Consider the following 15,471-nt stretch of genomic DNA (forward strand, 5'->3'; position numbering starts at 1 on the left):
AAGGATGCATGTGCAGCCACACCCAGTGCCCAGTGTCTTCACCCTCATCTTCCCATTCAGGATCACCCGTAGATGTTGGCAGTGAACCAAGCCATTCTTCCCTGCGTAACCCTAATTATCCAATATATGAAAACTTATAGTATTCCTATGGCAGTGATATGACAGTTGTATTTTTCTTGTTGTGTAATGTTACTTAATGTTTTACCTACACGAACTAATGTTTACAACCAACCCCAGATTCCTCCATGTACACTGAACTGTCCGCACAGAAGAATCTCCCACTGTCCCAAGCTTATACATGTTGCTACTTGGCCCCACTTGCTCTCACAATACCTGAACTTTCTGATTGGGTGCTAGCATTGTTTAGGTTGAGAGACTTGGCCCAGTGGGAGATTACCCCATCTACACAGTGGAGTGTACATGGAGACATCTTTTGCACTTTCTCAATCTAGCCAAATATTTCAGAACTGTTTACCGCACTCAGTGCCCATCTTTGGCCCCTTTCACACGGGGCGGATCAGTAATGATCTGCCCCGTGATGATCCGCTCGCTCAGCGGGGATTGCTCCGTTGTCCCCGCTGAGCCGGCTGCGGACAGGGCGGTCTCCGCACACTGTGCAGGGACCGCCCTGTCAGCTCTCCGCTCTCCTCTATGGTGATCGGACGAGCACGGACCGTCTGTCCGTGTCCATCCGATCCGCTCTGCAGACGGATAGAATAGGATTTTCCTCCATCTGCAGAATCGGACTGTTGCGGAGGGTGCCACCGCAATTGTCCGATTCTGTAGACGGAGGGAAATCCAATTTTTCTAGCCGTCTGCAGAGCGGATTGGATGAACACGGACAGATGGTCCGTGCTCTTCCGATCCCCATAGAAGAGAACAGAGAGCTCACAGGGCGGTCCCTGCACAGTGTGCCAGGACAGCCCTATCTGCCACCGGCTCAGTGGGGACAATGGACAATGGAACAATCCCTGCCGACCGAGCGGATCATCACGGGACGGATCATTACTGATCTGCCCTGTGTGAAAGGGGCCTTACAGCACTTCAGGAATACTGTAACTTTTTTTTTTTTTTTTTAGGGGGGTAGTGGGGGATATTTTGTGGACTCGTTATCTGTTGCACTTGAAATTCAATACTTGAAACTAAAAGGAGATTTTATATATATATATATATATATATATATATTCCAAAGGAATTAAAAAACATTTTTCTATACTTGCAAGCATTCAATGTTTTTGTAAGGTTTTTCTATTTTTTATACACCCTGTGCATTGCAAAAGATAGAAATAAAAACTATTTAAATTGTTGAAAATTGTTGACTACTTTATTTAAGGCAAACGTGAAAACTGACACAAAAACTTGAAAACTGTGATGAAAAAACTTTGACATGTAAGGTCCATGCAACACCGGTTAAAAATTTACACATAGTCCAATTGCCATGGCAGCTGTCCATCTTCACTCAAAAAGTAATCAGTGAAATGTTCACGGACTTGTAGGGCCTGATTACTTGGACGAGTGCCAGTAACATGACCTATGGGTTCCTCAGAAACAGGGGTTTCGGTGGCCACGATCTCCTTACCCCTCAAAAAATTGTGGAGAACACAACATGCTAGAACCACATTGACGGCATGATCAACTTCTAGATGCATGGCTGTCATCAAAACACGCCATTTGGCAGTGCAAATGCCAAATGCGCACTCAACCATTCTTCTAGCTCTGCTGAGTCGATAGTTAAAAATTTGCCTCCTGGCAGTGAGACCATGCCTGGTATAGGGCCTTAGCAGGTGAGTAGATAAGGCAAATGCCTCATCTCCCAGCACTACAAATGGAAGATCTGGTCCAGTAGTACCAGGGAGAGGCCTTGACTGTGGCACCTGAAATTCGCCATATTGAAACCGCCGCCCCATTACGGAATTTCTGAAAATTCTAGAATCTCCAGAACTCCCATACGCTCCAACATCCACAGCGATGAACTTCATATTTGCATCGCTGAGTCCCAGAAGCACAATGGAAAAGTATTTCTTATAGTTGAAAAAGCGGGAACCGGATTTTGGAGGCTTGATGAGCCGGATGTGTTTCCCATCTAATGCCCCAATGCAGTTTGGGAAGTTGGTCTTCTCCCAAAATTCCTCCGCTATTTCCTCCCACAGACTGGATGTTGGCTCCGGCATGACTGATGTTCTCAGTTCTTCCCAGATAATATGACAGGTATCGTGCACAATGGTGGATACGGTGGAAATTCCCATCAGAAATTGATGATGGAGGGAGGTGAAACTGGCACCAGTGGCAAGGTATCTGCAATACAAAATTGATAACAATTCAGAAAATATAAAATATAGTAAAATAAATAAAATTAAAAAAAAAAAATCAATATACATATGGAGTTCTACATGGTAACAAATAAACATCAGCATCTATATACAGTGGTGTGAAAAAGTGTTTGCCCCCTTCCTCATTTCCTGTTCCTTTGCATGTTTGTCACACTTAAGTGTTTCGGAACATCAAACCAATTTAAACAATAGTCAAGGACAACACAAGTAAACACAAAATGCAATTTGTAAATGAAGGTGTTTATTATTAAAGGTGAAAAAAAATCCAAACCATCATGGCCCTGTGTGAAAAAGTGATTGCCCCCCTTGTTAAAACATACTATAACTGTGGTTGTCCACACCTGAGTTCAATTTCTCTAGCCACGCCCAGGCCTGATTATTGCCACACCTGTTCACAATCAAGGCATCACTTAAATAGGAGCTGTTTGACACAGTAAGGTCCACCAGAAGATCCTTAAAAGCTACACATCATGCCGAGACCCAAAGAAATTCAGGAACAATTGAGAAAGAAAGTAATTGAGATCCATCAGTCTGGAAAGGGTTATAAAGTCATTTCCAAAGCTTTGGGAATCCAGCGAACCACAGTGAGAGCCATTATCCACAAATGGCGAAGACATGGAACAGTGGTGAACCTTCCCAGGAGTGGCCGGCCGCCCAAAATTACCCCAAGAGCGCAGCGACGACTCATCCAAGAGGTCACAAAAGACCCCACAACAACGTCCAAGGAACTGCAGGCCTCACTTGCCTCAGTTAAGGTCAGCGTTCATGCCTCCACCATCAGGAAAAGACTGGGCAAAAATGGCCTGCATGGCAGAGTTCCAAGGAGAAAACCACTGCTGAGCAAAAAGAACATCAAAGCTCGTCTCAATTTCTCCACAACACATCTTGGTGATCCCCAAGACTTTTGGGACAACATTCTGTGGACCGATGAGACAAAAGTGGAACTCTTTGGAAGGTGTGTGTCCAAGTATATCTGGCGTAGAAGGAACACTGCATTTCATAAAAAAAACATTATACCAACAGTAAAATATGGTGGTGGTAGTGTGATGGTCTGGGGCTGTTTTGCTGCTTCAGGACCTGGAAGACTTGCCGTGATAAAAAGGAACTATGAATTCTGCTGTCTACCAAGAGATCCTGAAGGAGAATGTCCGACCATCTGTTCGTGTACTCAAGCTGAAACGAACTTGGGTTCTGCAGCAGGACAATGATCCTAAACACACCAGCAAGTCCACCACCGAATGGCTGAAGAAAAACAAAATGAAGACTTTGGAGTGGCCTAGCCAAAGTCCTGACCTGAATCCTATTGAGATGTTGTGGTATGACCTTAAAAAGGCCGTTCATGCTCGAAAACCCTCTAATGTAACTGAATTAGGACAATTCTGCAAAGATGAGTGGGCCAAAATTCCTCCAGGACGCTGTAAAAGCCTCATTGCACGTTATCGCAAACGCTTGGTTGCAGTTGTTGCTGCTAAGGGTGGCCCAACCAGTTATTAGGTTTAGGGGGCAATCACTTTTTCACACAGGGCCATGATGGTTTGGATTTTTTTTTCACCTTTAATAATAAACACCTTCATTTACAAATTGCATTTTGTGTTTGCTTGTGTTGTCCTTGACTATTGTTTAAATTGGTTTAATGTTCCGAAACACTTAAGTGTGACAAACATGCAAAGGAACAGGAAATGAGGAAGGGGGCAAACACTTTTTCACACCACTGTAAGCTGATGACTTTTAACACATTGCAGCCCAAAGATAAAACATCCCTCGGCTCTGGTAGTAGGTGCTGGCATCCAAACAGGAAGCCTGGTGGTGGGTTGGTCTAGTACAAAATATTATTTGGTGGTACCTTGCTTGTTAATGCAAAATTCTGCCTTTGTGTTCAGAGCTCACCTACATAATGAGAAACTACTGAAATTTGATGACGTTTCCTATTTGCAAAAATAAAACTGACTGTGCAAGGCACGATAGATAGTTTTCAAGGATAAAAAAATGGAAAATTGTATACTTACCTTTCCGTAATTTTCCTTTCCTGTCGCATCTTCATGGCAGCATACACTCTGGGTTGTGACTCCACCCCCACAACCTGATAGGACCACATAGCTATAAGATGAAGATACGCCCCCCGCCCCGGTATTCTCTGTATATATGAATCACCTTTGTGGGTGGGATATTGTATGCTGCCATGAAGATGCGACAGGAAAGGAAAATTACGGAAAGGTAAGTATACAATTTTCCATTTTCCTGTCGCATCATGGCAGCATACACTCTGGGGATTAACTCGCAGACTGGGTGGGAGATGCAAAGGTAAACGTTTATTAGCAAGGAATAGAAGAGTTGGCTTGAATAATGGACTTTCCCAATTCTACTGTTGATAGCTGAGCTGAGTCCACCTTGTAGTGAGAGATAAAGGTGTTCCTGGAGGACCAAGTGGCCGCTCTGCAGATGGTTTCCACTGAGACCCTACAATACGGTGCCCAGGAGGTGGCCACTGCTCTGGTGGAATGAGCCCTAAGGTCTTCAGGAATTTGCGACTCACTCAGCAAGTAGGCCTTCACCAACCAGGAGGCAATGGTTCGGGCCGAAGCTGCTTGACCTCTCCTAAGGTCATGGGGAATGATGAAGAGGTTCTCCGATCTTTTAAAGGATTTGGACAGGGAAAGATATTTTATGATTTTGCCCCTTACATCCAGAGGATGAGGGTCACCCTGGTCTGTGTTAAGAGCTGGCAAGTTGATTTCCTGGTTGAAGTGAAAAGAGGATGCCACCTTTGGGATAAAGTGATCCAAGGGTCTTAGAACTACCCTGTCCGGATGAATGATCAGATACGGCTCCTTAATCAGTAATGCTTGCATCTCTGAAACTCTCTTCGCTGATGTGGTTGCGACCAGGAAAGGTGACTTTTAGTGTCAGGTGCCAGAGGGAGATGTTTTCCAGCGGAAAACAGGGTTCTTTGGATAGTACCTCTAAGATGACTGATGGGTCCCATGTTGGAAAGGAAGGCTTCCTAGGTGGTCTTAGTTTAAGACAGGCCTTCTGAAATTGCATAACAAGGGGATCGTGAGCCCATTTAACCCCTGTCAGGGCGGATAGAGCTGACACCTGAACTTTCAGAGTACCAGAGCTAAGACCTTTGTCTAAGCCTGATTGCAGGAACTCTAGGATCAGAGGAGCCGAAAGGGAGGACAGATCCCGGCCAAGGTCCTGAGAGAAGGCAACAAACTTCTCCCAGACCCTGCGGTAGGTGCAGTTGGTGGTAGGTTTTCTGGCCTGGAGCAGGGTATCAGCTACCTTCTGGGAGCAGCCCTGACATAGATACCTAGCCCTCTCAGCCCCCAAGCCATCAAGTACAGCTTCCCCGAATCTGGATGTAGTAGCTGGCCCTGGGAGAGCAAGTCGGCTGACAGGGAAGAGCAAGAGGGTCTGCCGTGCTCAGTTGTAGGAGGGTGGTGAACCATGGCCTCCTGGGCCAAAAAAAGGAATCACCGCTATCACCAATGCCGTTGATCTCTTGAGCCTTAAGAGAAATCTCACATCAGGGGAGTCAGAGGGCAGATATACCCGAGATGGAAGTTCCAGGGATGCTGGAGGCAATCTGTCCCCTCCGCTAAGTGAAAGGGAAACCTCGACAGGAACCTTCGGCATTTGGAGTTTGCCGGAGTCGCAGCAAGGTCTATGTCTGGTTGACCCCAGGTCTGGCAGATGAGGGAGAAGGCCTGAGGGCTCAGGGACCACTCTTTGTTGAAGGCGAACTCCCTGCTGAGCGTGTCGGCTAAGATGTTCTCGAACCCCTGGATGTAAGTCGCCCTCAGGTCTGACAGGTTCAACTGTGCCCATTCAATCACAGGGAGAACTTCCCGCATCATGGAGGGACTCCTGGTCCCCCCCTGTCTGTTTATGTAGGCAACAGCAACCTTGTTGTCCATCCTTAAGAGGACCTGCTTCCCCCTTAAAAGGGAGCTGAAGGCCAGGAAAGCCTGGAGGGCCGCCCTCATCTCCAGCACGTTCGATACCGAGTCCCGTACTTTCGAAAGGCCAACGGCCCTGTGCTGCATGGGACTGGTAGTGGGCTCCCAAACCTTCTAGACTGGCATCCTGAGGAGGGATGACTATGTGTTTGCAATTGTTTAAGTTGTGGGGACCACAACGCAATGAGCGCCTGACTGTCTCCGAGATCCGGATCGTCTGGGTCATGGATGAACCATCCCACTGATGTAGGAAGGAGTTCTGCAGAGGTCTGGTGTGCCACTGAGCCCAACGGACCATAGGAATTGTCGCTGATAGGGAGCCTAGAAGGCTGAGGCATACTCTGGCCGACAGGGATCTTGCTAGAATGGCCTTCTTCACCTTCCGGACCAACAGGGAAGACTTCTCCAGAGGCAGCTGCACTGTATTCAACTGGGCTCCTAAGAAGATCATTCTCTGGGTGGGCCGAGTCTGGCTCTTCCCCCAGTTTATGAGCCATCCCAGATTCTGCAGAGTGGAGACGAGGATCTTTCGATGCTGTAACAGCGACTCCCGGCTGTCTGAGAGGAGGAGAATATCGTCCAGATAATGGTGGACTCGCAGCCCCCTCTCCCTCAGATGCGCGATAACGGGAAGAAGGACCTTTGTAAAGGTCCTGGGAGCCGCAGAAATTCCAAACAGAATACTTCAGAACTGAAAGTGTCTGTGGTTTAGTGAAAAACTGAGGAACTTTTGGAGTTCTGAATGGATAGGGATATGGAGGTAGGCGCCCTGTAGATCTATGGAGAGCATCCAGTCCCCCAGATTTATGGCCTGGAGGATAGACTGTAGACTCTCCATTTTGAATGCTTCTACCTGGATAGAGCGGTTTACGTTTAGATCCAGGACCGGACGTAGGTCCCCTGATTTATTTTTTACTAGAAATAGAGGGGAATAGAACCCCCGACCTCTTTGGGATAGGGGCACCTCGGTAATTGCTTCCTTTTGGAGCAGATCCTGAACGTATCGGGTCAAGGCTAACCTCTTTTGCCGGGATGACGGGAGGTTTGTTGGGCAAAAATGGTCCCCCGGGGGAAGTCACCTGAATGACCATCTGTGCCCGACGCGAACGGTGGTTAAACGCTTATTGTTTCCCCCCAGACCAGCGTGAACTTTGAGAGTCTGGCCCCCACCACTGCTGGCTGGGCGGACGCACCTTCAACAGGACTTCTGGTCAGTAGATGCTGGGGTCCTGGGCTTCTGGGACGTCAGGAAGGACGTTTGAGGGGCCTTCCAGTTCCTTCTGTACTCCCTACCAGGCCTGTAGGACTTGGCATCCCTGTACCTGTCCGGGAGGTTACGCTTAAAGGGAGGAGGCCTCTGAAGCTTTGGCTTTCTATCCGAGGGGATAAGCCCTGATTTTCCGGCAGTGACCTTAGAAATAGCAGAGTCCAATTTTGCGCCAAAAAGGTTCTCACCATCATACGGGATGCAACACCAATTGGACTTGGAAGCAGGATCTGCCGCCCAGGGTTTGAGCCAGAGAGCCCGTCTGGCCATTACCAAGGACAATATAGCCCTGGATGCGGACTTAATAGCATCCACAGATGCCTCTGCCACAAAATCCCCTGCAAGGCTTAGTTCTTGCAGGGCCCTTACTATCTGGTCCTGATCAGCGCCTTGGATACAAGCTTTTCTGTGCTTGCTGACCAACTGGCAATAGCCTTACCCACAGCTGCAAGAACCACTGCTGGCCTGCATACGCCTCCTGCTGCTAAGTAAGCTCTTTTGAGATCAGTATCGATCTTCCTATCCAGGACATCCTTGAATGACACAGCGTCCTCGATAGGGAGCGTAACGTGTCTGGCCACACGCATGAGGGATGCATCCACCACTGGCGGGGACACGAGAGATTTAATTTTAGCCTCCTTTAGAGGATATAGTTTGGCAAGCCGATTGTTAAGACTTGCTTTCTTCTTGGGTCTCTGCCACTCGTCTCTGATAAGTTCCTCCAACTCATCAATGAAGGGGAAGGCTTCGGGTTCTCTCATCAGGTTCGGGAAATATTTTCTCCTTTTGGGTTGGGCCTCCTGTGGTTCCTCCCAGCTAATGGCCCCCTTCACTGACCTCACAAAAGGCTCTATTAGGGAGAAGTCAAAGCCCGGTGAAGCCTCTAGTTCTTCCTCATCTGAAGGAGAATCATGCTCTCTGGAAGTACTTGGGGGAGCCAGCGAAGCACCCCGTGGAGATAACTCCGTGTCAGGAGCGACACGTGGGGCAGAAGACTCTGTGAGCTCTCTGTGTTCTTGCCCTTTCTCTCTGGTGGCTTCTTCAAAGCACCGGCGGCATGCCAAAATATCTGGAAGGGCTATGGCCTCGCATACCCAGCAGGTATTTTCATAAGGATGGGAGTGACGTGCTGGTGAATGGCGCCTCCGGTCAGGGGATCTTCTTCGGCGGGAATGGCTGCGCCTTGAACAAGACCTGGAGCGACTCCTTCTGCGACTCCCTTTCCCTGAGCGACTTCCTCCACCCGAATGGCTCCGCCTATGGCCAGAGCGGCTTCTTCTATGCGAGGAATCTCTGCGAGATGATCTTGTGGACCTGATGGGGCTAACCATTTAGGTAGCGCTAGTGCGTCCTGCTCTCTTTTTCGATCTTCTCTACTTACCAAACTCCTCCCCTCTTACCTATTATGCTGGTGGTGATCTGCTGGAGCAGTGGTCTCCATGGATAGGGAAACAGAGGAAGCCTGAAGACACAGGTAACGCAAAAAGGGTAAGGAAGATAAAGCCATAACAGAAACAAGAGGGGAATAGAGAGAAGAAAAATACAGGGGAGATACTTACCAAACAGAGAGGCAACACTGGGGTAGAAAAAAACAGAAATGCAGCAGTCATGAAATTCAGCTGAGCACAAAAAACAGGCAAAAAAAGACATCTGCGTTAAAAAAGGCATCTTCCCCTTTTAAAATTGGAGCTGGGGTCATGTCCCGCCCGCACATGCTCAGTAGTGCCATGCGGCCGCTGGCGCCATCTTGGAAAAGGGAAAAGACATAGATAGACATACACAGGCTGCCCAAAGTGCACAGTGAGCATGTGCAAAGCGGCAGAGTGACCAGGAAGAGTGGTGATGTTGCTGTGGGACTAGAGAGCTAAGGAAAAGGAAGTAAAATATGGCAGAAAGGCAACACTGGGGTAAAGGCACCAGACAACCTAAGGTGACAAGAGATACTGAAGGCAGAGAGTATGCTGTCAGGTTGCAGACAGAGTGACACCAGGGAGGAAGAGGAAACAGGAGACCACCGCAGGTACTAAGCCTATTTAAGGCTTAAAGACCAATCTTTTTATTATATGCCTTCAGCCTGTTTAAGGCTTACTTTCAACGGCTATAGAGGCAATGCTCTGTTTGCAGAGAAAAAGTATTCATACCCCTGAGATCACCAGAGTGGGGTTCCTTCCATTTAGCTTCCTTTAGAGGCTGTACCGGTAAGGACTTCCACCCAGGAGAGGCTAGAACCTGGCTGGGGCGAAGCGGTAAGAGGGTGATGATCCGTGCGGTCCCAACAGGTGAGGAAAAATAAGAGAATACCGGGGCGGGGGGCGTATCTTCATCTTATAGCTATGTGGTCCTATCAGGTTGTGGGGGTGGAGTCACAACCCAGAGTGTATGCTGCCATGATGCGACAGGAAATAATGGTAATGGTAGTAATGTGCGAAAAATCGCTGTTGTGATATAGATTAGGTCATAGATTCATCTATATATATATATATATACACACACATACATACATACACACATACACACTATTGCCAATATTGCCTAAGCCTGCATGTACATGAATTTAAGCATTTGTTCAACATATGGAAAACCTACCTTAAAGTAAGTAACAGCCGTTCTTCTGGACTAATGCTTCTTCGCATATTGGTCGTGGCTCTGGTCAGGTGTCCTCTAACAAGTACCAACAGCTCATCGAAGCACGCCACCGACATCCTTGTGTAATTATGGAACTTGTCCCCATGAGTCCTCAGCTCACCGAACATGAGGGCAAAGTAGCCGATCGATAGGCGCTGAGACGTTAAGGGATGGACCCAGTAACGACGAGGACGTCGCCTACTCTGGATCGCTCTTCTTGTCTTCATCCTCATCAGCAAAATGAGCATTGCAAGCAAACTACCCATATTTGCATTCATTTTTTCAAAAAACTCGCACAAAACTGAGCACTCCTCTCCCTGCAAAACTCCAACACACACTCAGCCAGAGAACAAAGAAACAGGTTTAAATACAGAGGACCGCAATGCATCATGGGTACATTCCAGGGAACAAAAACATAAATAAATAAAAGGGTTGCTATGGGAATAAAAACTGCAGTTAAACGCAACCGCATAAAAATGCACGTAAACGCAGGTAAGCGCACTGTGCAAACGCAGCTGATCGCTGTGCCTGGAGCCTTGAATTTTGTAGAAAAAAAATAAACATGATAAACTGCGGCAGAACAGCCGCCCGTGTGAAAGGGGACTAATTCATGCAGACAGCGTCTTGAAAGGGGGTGGCTGCGGCGGCCATGGATAGGTTCATGCTACGCATGAACCTATCCATTAACCATATAGGGATAGGTGCGGATGGAGGAGGTGGTGGACAGGCCACCCTGAAGTGTGTTTGAGAGTGATAATACATGCTCTGTTCTGTGATGCAGGAAGGAAGTGCATGATGGAATATGATCAACAGAAAAATATGGAAGCATTTTAAACAAACGCTTTAAAGGAAAAAGTAGGAAAGTGGGTGGAAATAAAACAAGAGGTGGTGTAGTAATGAGCTGTGCTGGTGTTTTTTTTCTTTTGGGATGCAGTAAGGAAGTGCATGATGGAATATGATCGACAGGAAAATATGGAAGCAGAAAGCTTTTTTTTTTCTTTTTTTTTCAAACAGAGAGGTGAAAATTCAAAGCTTCCGTGGACAAGGTAAGTGAGAGATAAGCACATTGGGATGGCTTGGGAAGAAAAGACATTAGAAAATTATTCTATTTATTATGAAAAGTGAAATTCTGACCAAAAATATGAACTTAGCATGTAAAGTCCCATTTTGCACCTGTACCTGCAGGTGAGCCTTTAATAAAGATTACCTGTAGGTACAGTGAATCTCTCCTACACTTGCACTGTTTAGATCTTAGGCTACTTTCACACTGAGGTGCTTTACAGGTACTACAGCGCTAAAAATAGCATCTGTATAGCGCCAGTAAAGCGCCTCTCCTGTGTCTCCAGTGTGAAAGCCCCAGGGCTTTCACACTGGAGCGGTGCACTTGGAGGATGGTACAAAAAGTTCTGCAAGACGGCATCTTTGGAGTGCTGTAGGAGCGGTGTATTCTATTTTTTTTTAGTATACACTATAGCAGTGATACCTTGCCACCCCAGATGTTTTGGAACTACATTTCCCATGATGCTCAATTACACTGCAGAGTATCACGTGAGCAAGAGCATTGTGAGAAATGTAGTTCCAAAACATCTGGGGTGCCAAGGTTTGCCATCACTGCACTATAGGATAACAGACCTGGGACACCTTTGCCTGATCCAAAGAGAATAGTTATGTAGTACGCATAGTGTCCCCTCACCCTCCTGTCAAACACTGTTCCACAATTTTCCCGGGACATCCATGGATTTCAGCCCCATTTCCCGGGGCTGAGGCTGTCCCGGCCAGAATCCCGAAAAAATGTTTTGTCCTGGGCAACGGGATGACTAGGCCAGAATGTCTGATCCCCCCCTAAAAAATGTTGCACCGCTCTGCTGTCACTCGGAGCGGCCAGGGCCGTCTTTAGAGCAGGGCAAACGGGGCACCTGCCCTGGGCCCAATGTTTGTAGGGGGGGCCCGCACTGCTACCCGCGAATTGGGGCCCCAATGAAAGTTTTGCAGAGTGCGCAGAGGACATGAGATGGGAGGCTGTATTCCTGTGCTAGCCAGCTGAGAGGGGGCGGGGCCGGGAGCTCCACTGACACTCTGAACCCACCCCCATGTAGCCTGTATGCTCAGAACAGAGCGGCTGTAGTGAGAGCCAGTGATCGGAGTGGGAGCGTCAGTGGAGCTCCCGGCCCCGCCCCCGGACCTCTGTATTCCCCAGCCAGTATAGAGGGGGCGGGGCTGGGAGCTCCACTAACGCTCCCACTCCGATCACTGGCTCTCACTAGAGCCGCTCTGTTCCGAGCATACAGTCTGCACGGGGGCGGGGTCAGTGGAGTTCCCGGCCCCGCCCCCTCTCAGCTGGCTAGCGTGGGAATACAGCCTCCCATGTCCTCTGTGCACTCTGCAAAACCTTCATCGGGGCCCCAATTCACGGGTAACGGGGCCCCCTACACAGCATCAGTGGAGCTCCCGGCTGTTGTAGTGAGATCAGAGAATGGAAGCCCCGCCCACATACCTCTAAATGTATGTAGTGCGTTTGGCTGCTCAGGCATGTCCTTGCACGCATAAAATGCCTGACTGCTTAAACCCTGAGCTGTGTTATTCAACTGTCAAGCTGTGCGTTGCTAAAAGTTCTCTGACCATCACCTGTAGCATGTCCGCAGTCTCTCATTGTCTCCTGCAGTATGTCCGCAGTCTCTCATTGTCTCCTGCAGTATGTCCGCAGTCTTTGATTGTCTCCTGCCATATGTCCGCAGTCTCTGATTGTCTCCTGCAGTATGTCCGCAGTCTCTGATTGTTTCCTGCAGTATGTCCGCAGTCTCTGATTGTCTCCTGCAGTATGTCCACAGTCTCTTATTGTCTCCTGCAGTATGTCCACAGTCTTATTGTCTCCTGCAGTATGTCCGCAGTCTTTGATTGTTTCCTGCCGTATGTCCGCAGTCTGATTGTCTCCTGCAGTATGTCCGCAGTCTCTGATTGTCTCCTGCAGTATGTCCGCAGTCTCTTATTGTCTCCTGCAGTATGTCCGCAGTCTCTTATTGTCTCCTGCAGTATGTCCGCAGTCTCTTATTGTCTCCTGCAGTATGTGCCCAGTCTCTTATTGTCTCCTGCCGTATGTCCCCAGTCTCTTATTGTCTCCTGCAGTATGTCCGCAGTCTCCGATTGTCTCCTGCAGTATGTCCGCAATCTCTGATTGTCTCCTGCAGTATGTCCGCAGTCTCTGATTGTCTCCTGCAGTATGTCCCCAGTCTCTTATTGTCTCCTGCAGTATGTCCCAGTCTCTTATTGTCTCCTGCAGTATGTCCGCAGTCTTTTATTGTATCCTGCAGTATGTCCCCAGTCTCTGATTGTCTCCTGCAGTATGTCCGCAGCCTCTGATTGTCTCCTGCAGTATGTTCACAGGCTCTGATTGTCTCCTGTAGTATGTCCCCAGTCTCTGTCTCCTGCAGTATGTCGCCAGTCTCTGATTGTCTCATACAGTATGTCGCCAGTCTCTGATTATCTCCTGCCGTATGTCCGCAGTCTTTGATTGTCTCCTGCAGTATATCTGCAGTCTCTGAACCTCTCCTGTAGTATGTCTGCACTCTCTGACACTCTCCTGTAGTATGTGTATTAATGTGCCCCTTTACTTGCTCAATTATTTAGGATTGCTCCACTGCTCAGTGAGAGGTAATGATGTGCATTAACCTGTAGCAACCAATCAGCGAACAGTAGTGATCTGCTTTAATCTCTAGCAGCCAATCAGTAAATGGTAATGATGTGCATTAACCTTTAGCAACCAATTGGCAAGCAGAAATTATGTGTTGTAACCTCTAGCAATGGGCCAGCAAGCAGTAAGGATAGACTGTAACCTCTGGCAAACAATTGCAATCACTGTGTGATCTGCCGCAGTAAACTGATTTTGAGTCTTCCTGCAATTTTTTGTATGTCTCAGAATGGAGGGGGGGGGGGGCCCCAAGAAAATGTTTTCCCAGGGCCCAATCAAAATTAAAGACGGCCCTGGGAGCGGCCCACATAGTAATCTGGGTGGGCTTGGAGTTGGGAGTGGGTGATAAAGGGATAGGGAGGGAAGTAAAAGCCAGCTATTGGCTGAGAAGATAGCAGGGGGCAGGCTGCACCACACCCTAGCCAATAGGTATCTGTCTATTATTGGCCACCCTGATGGAGCTGCTGGGAAGCCACGCTACTGAGGTGAGGAACAACAGAACAGAAGTGTGTTATGAGTGAATAGTATTTAAATTCATGTAGAACAAAGTGGACGGAACCTGTATGTAGTAGGCAGGAGTGGGGTGTCTCTCTCTCTCCTTTCCCTCTCACTTTCTCTCTCTCTCTCTCCCCCTCTTTCTTTCTCTCTGCCTCCCGCTATCCCTTTTTATTTCTCTCTCCCTCCGTCCCTCTTTCTTTCTCGCTCCCTCGCTCTATCCCTCTTTTTTTCTCCTTCTGTCCCTTTCTTTCTTTCAACATTCTCCACTATGTAAGCCACGCCTCCCAACTTTTTGAAATGGGAATGAGGGGCACCTAAAGTATTCAGGTATAGGACATAGCCCTTGTTAGTCCCCTTAAAGGAGAATTGTGCAAAAAAAGATTGTTAAACCCACAAGTGCTTTTTTTTTTTACCACTACTATTACTTTATATTGGCTTTTGGAATTTACAAATGCAGCAATTTAGAAATTGGATGAAAGGTTTAGCACTGGGAAACACTTTTTGATAGATAAGAAGTACATTGTATATACATCTATATAGATCAGACCAAAATTAGGGACAAATGAGGGGGACAGAGGGATATTGCTCCAAATCAGGGACAGTCCCTTGAAATCAGGGACAGTTGGGAGCTATGTGTAAGCCATCTAAGACTCTATTTAACCACTCCCCTTTAAGCCATGCCCATTATTTAGCATAATTGAAACCACACCCATTTTCTTAGTCGAGCCGCAATTTTTATTCTCCTATTAGGCCACGCCTACAAACTAATGCACCCCCTCCCCCTCCCAATTAAATAAGACTCCAGACAAACAAAAAGCGTCCCTAAAAAAGGTTAGGTGTACCACACGGCCTGCCATAAAGGTCATTGGCTCTGGTTTCTCCCCAGGAACCACCACGGATGATTACAGCCAGGGCTTTTTTTCAGCAGGAACTAGGGGGAACTCAATTCCACCACCTCTGGCTCAGGTCTTCTGCTCCCTGCTCACCACTATCACTTGGTAAAACTGAAGTCCAGCTTCTGCATTTACAAGTAATAGCTTATCTCCTAGTAGCTCCCACCACAGGTCAGATCTCCTGCACAGATCCCACTGAGTGCTGGACAGG

At 47.8% G+C, this 15,471-nt stretch overlaps 1 long non-coding RNA gene across 1 annotated transcript; it reads right to left on the reverse strand.

The window, feature by feature from the left end:
• Positions 1-1,302: 1,302 nt before the first annotated feature.
• LOC143987134 (uncharacterized) lies at positions 1,303-9,242 on the reverse strand. Its single transcript, XR_013276602.1, has 2 exons — positions 9,119-9,242; positions 1,303-2,295 (listed from the first exon to the last, which is right to left on the reverse strand). It is a non-coding gene; the product is annotated as an uncharacterized LOC143987134 (long non-coding RNA).
• Between the last annotated feature and the right edge of the window lie 6,229 nt (positions 9,243-15,471).

Source organism: Lithobates pipiens, unplaced genomic scaffold (genome assembly GCF_037356315.1).
Source record: "Lithobates pipiens isolate NorthernLeopardFrog02 unplaced genomic scaffold, aLitPip1_a1.2 Scaffold_18, whole genome shotgun sequence".
Taxonomy (NCBI): Eukaryota; Metazoa; Chordata; class Amphibia; order Anura; family Ranidae; genus Lithobates; species Lithobates pipiens.